General features: G+C 33.6%; 1 long non-coding RNA gene across 1 annotated transcript in view; it reads left to right on the forward strand.

The window, feature by feature from the left end:
* LOC110265171 overlaps positions 1-7,298 on the forward strand; it is a 13,502-nt gene extending 6,204 nt beyond the window's left edge. Inside the window, exon 3 of the long non-coding RNA XR_002351481.1 lies at positions 7,231-7,298. This is a non-coding gene — a long non-coding RNA (uncharacterized LOC110265171). The remainder of the gene's footprint in view (positions 1-7,230) is intronic.

Here is an 8,206-nt window from a genome sequence, read left to right on the forward strand (position 1 = left end):
ACTAAATTATGACAATAAATAAAGAAGAAATATATGTAACCTATCAAGACAAGAAACAAGAGCTTTTTGAAAGAGAAAATCGTTTGAATTTTTTGCAGTTTTCTGAAATAAATCAAAGAGCATTTGAAGCTCTAAAAACAATCTATGAGAAGTTAAAAAGAGAAGTTGAAGAGTTAGAAAAATTAATAGAATCTCTAGAAAATAGTGATGAAGCGATGATAGAATTTGCAGAAATTCTAAAATAAATAATAAAGCATGCAAAGATTGAAAGACCAGAAAATAAAATAAAAAGAAAAAGAGCGAAAAAATTAAAAAGTAAAATAAAGGAGTATAAAAGGGAATTAAATAATCTTCAGATCGAAATTGATGACCTCATAATAAAAAGGATAGAAATAAGAATAAATATAAACAAGTTGGAGTTAAACTTAAAAAATTTATAAATGCCTGGAAAACCATATTATGACTTAAAAGAATTAAAGCTGTTGAAAGAAAAAATGGAGAATGAGGTTGAAAAATTAAAAAGATATTTAGAAACAACAGAAAGTGTAGAAATAAAAGAAGTTGTTGAAGATTTGAGAAAATATATTCAAGAAAAAAACAAACAGATAAAAAATTTTATAAACAATAATCCATGCAAAAAAGACTATTATAAACTAAAACAAGATTGAAAAACTATAAAAATCAGAATTATAAAAGTAACATTTTCAATTCTATACAAATTATAAACTTATTCGAAATAAAATATGAAGAGTAAAAATTGGTATCAGAGCCAAGTTAACGATTAAGGGTAACACTTTTTCTTTAAACAACACTTTTAGTGACACGCTTTTCAGTCACAAAAAGACAAAAATCTGTACACCCACATCTGTACACTATAAGGCCCCAACTGAAATTTATAAGACTAAAAATGATTTAAGACCAAAAATCAACAGAAAAGAGTAGTAGAGTCTGTCTAACTAACTCTCCATTCAAAAGTCCGTTTTGACCACTCTCTTCTTTCTTTCCTTCTTCCTTCGTGTTCCAACCTTTCCTCTTCTCTCTCACAGATACACACACAACACTTTCTTAATTCATATATCTTATTATCTTTTCTATTCTCTCATCAAATAAATGACAACTACTACCTACTCCCTATTATTATTATTATTATTATTATTATTATTATTATTATTATTATTACTACGACTAACACTCCTCGTTAAGTCATTCAAAGTTCAAAGTTCAAAACACATGCATCATTAAAACAATTTGGCAATATGTTTTAAGTTGTAAATTTAATTTAATTTCTTTTTAATTCCTTGCTAAAGCTAAGGCTGCTAAATTAACAATTTATCGTTGTAATTGAAGTGAAAAATATCATCATTTACTGCTGATTTAATAGCTACTTTTTTAATCATGTGTACTTGGAAAAAATTATTTCTATTTAAAATAATTGAAATTACAGCACCAAAAAATGTGAGTTCTCTTCCTATGTCAAAATAAGTTTAGTTTTCCGAGTCAATGTTAAAAAACTGACGAGCTCAAAATAAAGCTAGGCTCGTGTTGGGTATAGAACTGAGATAGACAATTAGTTTACATAAATTGATCAATAATTCAACCCAAAATACATGTACAACAAGAGAGAGATTAGACTTTAAAAACCAAAAAAAAAATTTGTGGAGGTAAAGACTCATGATTCATAGACCTGTGAACCAAAATCTTTTATACATGATTTAAAAAAATTAAAGGAAAAAAATTAATTAAGCAAAATAACAGAATGCAAGTAACCAAAGTCAAATATGAGCGTGAGAGAGAGAGAGTTAAATTACTTGAATGTCTAAACCATCCTACATGTGCTTTGAACTTTGAAAGTCTCTCAACACCGCATCACTATCTCAAACAATAATTATTCTCTTTTCACTAAGTCATTCACTTGCATCACCATCTTAAACTGAAATTTATGATTAGCCGCCTTACTCAAGAAGAGGAGACGACGCAAGACAAGAGACCGAAGAGGAGACGAGGCCAGAGGAGAGACCAAAGAGGAGACGACGATAGAGGAGAGTTCGAAGACACGACGACACCACGAGCTCCAATATACCTTTGTCGGACGGAGACCTTCGACGGTGGCGGTGGTCGTTCATTGGTGAAGAAGAGGAATGACGGTTGGGTCAGGGTCTTTGAGGCGGAGGGACTTGACATTGAGAGTGGAGAGTGCGGCGGTGATTGTTTCTGGTGGTGGTGGGGGCAGTAGTGTTCTTCGTGGAGGGGACTTTGGGAGGGATGGGTTAGCTAGGGTTCACTTGTTTTTTTGAAGAGACAATGGGATTTGGGGGGAATTGGGTTCGAATTGTGGAGTTGCGAGGGAATTGAAAATAGAAGAAATGACACCATTTAGGAGGGGGCAGAGTTAAAAAAAAAAGTGACCATAGACCACTTTAGGCCACGGTCAAAAACCGTGACCATAGACCCTTTTTATTCATCCTAAAAACTGTGATTATAGACCCCTTTAGATCACCTCTCAAAACCGTGACCATAGACCCTTTTAGGTCACCCTCAAAAATCATGACCATAGACCCCTTTAGGTCACTCCAAAAAATCGTGACCATAGACCCTACCCTAAAAAATGGTGACCATAGAACCCTTTAAGTCACCCCCAAAACTGTGACTATAGACCCTTTTAGGTTACCCCAAAAAATCGTGACCATAGACCCCTTTAGGTTACCCTCCAAAACCGTGACCATAGACCATTTTAGGTCACCATTTTTTGAAAAACCATTACCATAGGCCCTTTTTTGTCACGGTAAAAAACCGTGACCATAGACACCTTCAGGTCACCTCCCAAAACCGTGACCATAGATCCTTTTAGACCACCCTTTTTTAAAAAACCGTGACCATAGCCCTTTTTCTTATGGTCACGGTAAAAAATCGTGACCATAGAGGGTTTATCGTCACGTTTTTTACCGTGACAAAAAAAATCGTGGCCATAGGCCCAAAATGTTGTAGTCATCATTATCAATCTCATAATCATCATCCTTCTCATTATCACTCTCATAATCATCATCATTCTCACTTAATATCTTGTTCATTTCTCACAATTTTACTAACTCAATTTATTTGGCTTCATCCCTAACGCTTCCATCCTCAATTCTACTGGCTCTAGAGTCGTACGAAGTTTATAAAGGTCTATAAGGCTAAAAGAATGGTTAAAAGCTTTAAAAACACATTTTTTCCAATTCTGGGAGTGGTGCGTACGTATACACTTGCTTGCGTACGCATAGGTTGAAAGTTTGGGGTGTCGCGTACGCGAGCATGAAAATTAGGAGCTTTCACTTGCGTTGCGTACTACGTCCACGTATGTGAGTGGGCAATTTGAACACTGCCACGTACGCAAGCCTCCTTCCATGTACGCGAGACCTTTGGACAGAGCCCAGTATCCGCGTCGCGTGGCCCTCCGCGTACATGAGTATTGCGGAATTGCCAAAAAGTTGTTAAGTGTAAAAATCTATTTTTGAACCCAATTTTCAAACCGTCATATATTTTTGTAGAAAATTTATTTTTCAACCATTCTTGAACCATTGGAAAGATCGATAAATGAATTTTCATAAAAATTCAATTTTGAAAGTTTTCCAACTCCGAGGACCAAGTTACGGCCCGCCAAAATTAGCTAAAAATCTATTTTTACCAAAAACACACATTTACCAATTTTCCAAAGATCAACAAGCCTCAGTCATTTCCAACTAACATAATGAACCCAAAACAACTCAATTTACATATTCACAGTCAACCAAATCCAAGCATACTCCATCTATACATTCTAACTCAAATACATTCATTTAACATTTCAAAAACTTTATTTTCCACTATTCCATCAATCAATTAAATTCTCATATATTCGATACCAATTCTTCATTCAATTTTATACATTATCACACAATCCAATCGTCACTCACCGTTCTTACCTTTTTTCAGTCTCTGACCCAAAATACACGGCGTCTGGCTCAATTCACAATTTCAATACATATTCCACAAACCAATAATCATTATCCAATTCATCAAATTTCTCAACACACCAAACATGTAAATTCAGACAATCTCAACCCAATCATTAATTTCTACAACATATCAACTATACATATCAATACCAACCAAGTTCACAATTTAAACCTAATCTTAGGGGCATCTAGCCTAGGATTTCATACTACATTATACGGTACTTAAAAGAAACTAAAACCGTACTTCTTAGAAGTTAAAATCAAGCTCTCAACTTGTGAAGTTTCACCAAATCTCAGCTCTAACTTAAGTCAACACTTCCACAACCAATATCCAAGTTCCAAAAGGGTACCCAACAATCTAATACACACAATTTCATACTTACTTCAACTTAGGGTTTATAAAATTTATGAATCACAAGGATTTGAGGATTTTTTATCTTAACTCACAAAATTGGTTGATAAAATTCACCAATGACTCATAATAGAGCATTAAAAAATCAAAACCACAAAATTTTTCAAAACTTAAAGCCAAACTCAAAATTAAAGGGAAAAACAAAAATTGGGCATGATTTTCAAAATTTCTTACCACAATACCTAGATAAACTTGAAGAGCCCATCCAGAGCGATGTGTGATCGCAAACGACTCGTCAATTGGAGCTCCATAGAGAAAGTTATGGTGATTTGAAGTTTTAGAAGTTAGGATTTTTCTCTTCTCACCTCTCTTCTTCACATTTTCAGAAGTAAACGGGAAAATGAGTGTGTAGTGGTTGAAATGGCCATTATTTATGGCTTATATATGTTGGGCTTGGGCTCAACTTGGGTTGGTTCACATATATGGTTTATTTGGCCCACTTTTGGATCGAAACCTTTAAGATTAATGTTTTAATGTGTATTTTAATTATTTTTACCATAAAAATTGTAACCTCTCTTACTAAAAATTAGTTTTCTCAACTGTAGTACCAGACAGATTTCAATCAGTACTGTTGGTCAAATTTCCGGTTCGCGTTTTTACTCAAAAAATTATATTTTTCAACTCAAAAAATTTACTGAGTCTAAAATATCATATAAAAAATTGTCAAATTATGATTGTTACATTTTCTTACCATTTTAGTCTATATTTAATTTATTTCTCAATTAATCTACGGTTTAATCGAATTTTACACAAATCAATTTTTTAAAGAGAACTATTAAAGATCAATAAAAAAATAAAACGATAAACATAAATATATCAAATGTTTTTTATTTGATTTATGATACTACTTATTTTGCTGTGCAACATATTTTGACAGTAGCATTGAGAATGAAAATATGAGACTTATTTTGATAAATACTTAAATATTTATATATATGTTATTTATCNNNNGAAGCGATAAATATCCAATGGGCATTAAAAGAAAGGACTGCGTGATTGCAAGAAGGATGGAACCTAGGATCAGGATTTGTGAAAGACTTGTACGAAGAGAGATATCCAATTCAACAATTTCTATACACATGTGAAACAAGTGGACATAGTTTTATTTTTTATAAAATATTTGGGGCAATGGCCCCATTGTCAATTGTCATAATGAAGCTCTACTACTACTTATGATGTGATATTGTAACACGTAGTATTTTGAAAAAAAAGGCAATCATAACGCTATGGCATTATGGCATGACGGATTTTGGCCTCATTGTAATAAGGAGGTCGTCGCGACGTGGTTTTCACAGTGAGTAAAAAGGTGGTCACAATTACAGTGACGCCATTGAAGAATGCCATACATATGGCAAAAATAGACTTTTTTCGAATTTTTAAAAAAAAAATGAGAGTAATTAAATAATTAGGAAATTCTAAGTGATACCACTAATTCTAATTATTCAAAAACTCTCTCTTTGTTCTCTACGTCTCTTCTTCATGTGAAAATTCCTCTCCCTCTTTGTTCTCTGTGCATCTTGCTGCCACCGATTCATTGTCGTCCATCGCCGGTCACTGTTAATCATCGCTGCCCTCATCACAACAGTTTTTTCTTGCTGCTGTTGCGAACCACCGTTTCTCTTTCTTTGGTGTGTAGTTTCTTGCATATTATATTTTTCATTCAGTTCACTATCTCCCTCTCTTCCCTGAATCCTGATAAACCTCTCTTCCTCCAATTTTTTTTTTTCCGTTTAATTCATTATGTCAACTTCTAGACATGCCCCTGTCCCTGCTGGCCATGCTACTGCCATTTTTCCTTCTCGTCAAGCAGCTGCTGTCCGTTCTAGTAAAATTGACCGAAATTGAAAATATATTACTACTGTAGAAAAAGAAAATACTAATGACATCTTGTGTAATTTTTGTAGAAAAATTATGAAAGGAGGCATTACATGGGCCAAGGAGCACTTATGATCAAGCCTGGGAATGTTGCTGAATGTAAAACGGTTCCAAAGAAGCAAGCACTATACAAGGTCGGCTTTGAACTCTTTGGACCAGCCTTTGCAAAATCTCAGAAGAAAAAGCTTTCACCCGATAATATTAATTTTTCACTGCATTATTAACTTAGTTAGAATGTTAGATTAAAATCTTAAGACAAATTTATTTTAATTTTATAACATTTTGCTATCAAAATTTTAAGCTTGACTTGTAGTGCTTTAGAATATGTAGGCAACTAGAGTATTTTTGAGCATGTAAAGTATCACCTAAACTCGGTAAAATTTTGGAGTAATAAACTTTCAAACTCCATAGTAACTTAGATTATATTTAATACTTTTGCAGATTGATACTAATAAAGGAAATAGGCTTGATCATGAAAGGAGGGAGAATTTGGTATTTATAAAATATAAACAATAGCTCCTCAAAAGGTACAACCTTAAAGATGAAGTTGATCCTATTACACTCAATGACATTGATGGGTATAATGAGTGGCTAGTTGGAGAACTTGAGACTGCCACCTTTCGAAATGATGATAATGTGAAAGATGATGCTAATTTGGTTCATGAAGGTGACAACACTTTGAGTTAGAACCTTGTGTTTGAAGTAATGGGCGGAGGTGAGCCTACGACAAATAATAGGAGAAGACAAGAAAACAAAAAAAGAAAACAGCCTGTAGCTCTAAAGGGTGGACCAAGTGGGTCTAAGGCCTCCAAAAAAGGAAAGGCAGTAATTGTGGAAGAAGAAGAAAAACTAAAATTTGAAGATTCAGAGGATTCTGGAGATTCATTTTAATGATACTGAATCAGATGATGATGAGGATGCAGTAGGGCACGACAATAATCGTGTTAATTTGAATGAAGTTGATGAGAGATAGAATTTAGATGGTTTATTTCATCATTTGTTAGTTTAAAGACATGGAGACAATGGTTTTGGTCTTTCTTTTAAGTTTTTGGCTTTTATATTTTATGTCTTATGTTTATTTGCTACATTTGCTACTATATTTGCTCATTTTGCTGCATTAATTGGATGTCTTATGACTAAAAAATGATTATATAGATTAGATTATATAGTCTATTATATTTACAAATTTTTAGCATGATTTTTTGTACATATATATGCATTGTTTAGGTAATTCGCCATTTTTCGTAATGTCATCTGCCATAACTTTATGGTTGATTTTTGGCCCACCGCCATGAGCTGCCATTCGCAATAAAAAAACAATGATAACACAGTATAGTTTGCAATGATTCTGAATTAAATGTCCTTGTACTAACAGGTGATGAACTTTGCTTCTGAATCAATTGGAGATTCGGGATTGTAAAGAGTGGCCGTAGCGGTGGCAGCCTATATCTTTAGTAAGGATCTTCCGCATAGGTAATTATTATCGGATCAGTAACGTTGTACACGAGAATGTGTGGCCACAAATACGTTCGTCTAGTAGCATACAGAAGCTTCTATTTTTGATATCCACATTTTGCATTGCTTTATTAGGCATGAAATTTTTCTGATATAATTTATGCAATTATGTCCCATAAGCATGTCTTCTAAGCATATGCATTGTTTATTTATTCACGGGGTTGTTTCTTACACCTTTTGAAAGGTTGTTGATGAGCGAATATTTTCTATGCTTTTTGGCATCATTTTCATATAGTTTTTAGTAGTTTTTATTAAGTTTTTATAGGATTTAGTGTTAAATTCACATTTTTGGATTCTACTATGAGTTTTTATATTTTTGGGCAATTTCAGGTATTTTCTTGCTGAAATTGAGAAGTTGGAGCAGAAGTCTGATTCAGAGACAGAGAAAGCACTGCAGATGCTGTCCAAATTTGACCTGCCTTCATTCGGA

The sequence above is a fragment of the Arachis ipaensis genome, chromosome B07, assembly GCF_000816755.2.
Source record: "Arachis ipaensis cultivar K30076 chromosome B07, Araip1.1, whole genome shotgun sequence".
Classification (NCBI taxonomy): domain Eukaryota; kingdom Viridiplantae; phylum Streptophyta; class Magnoliopsida; order Fabales; family Fabaceae; genus Arachis; species Arachis ipaensis.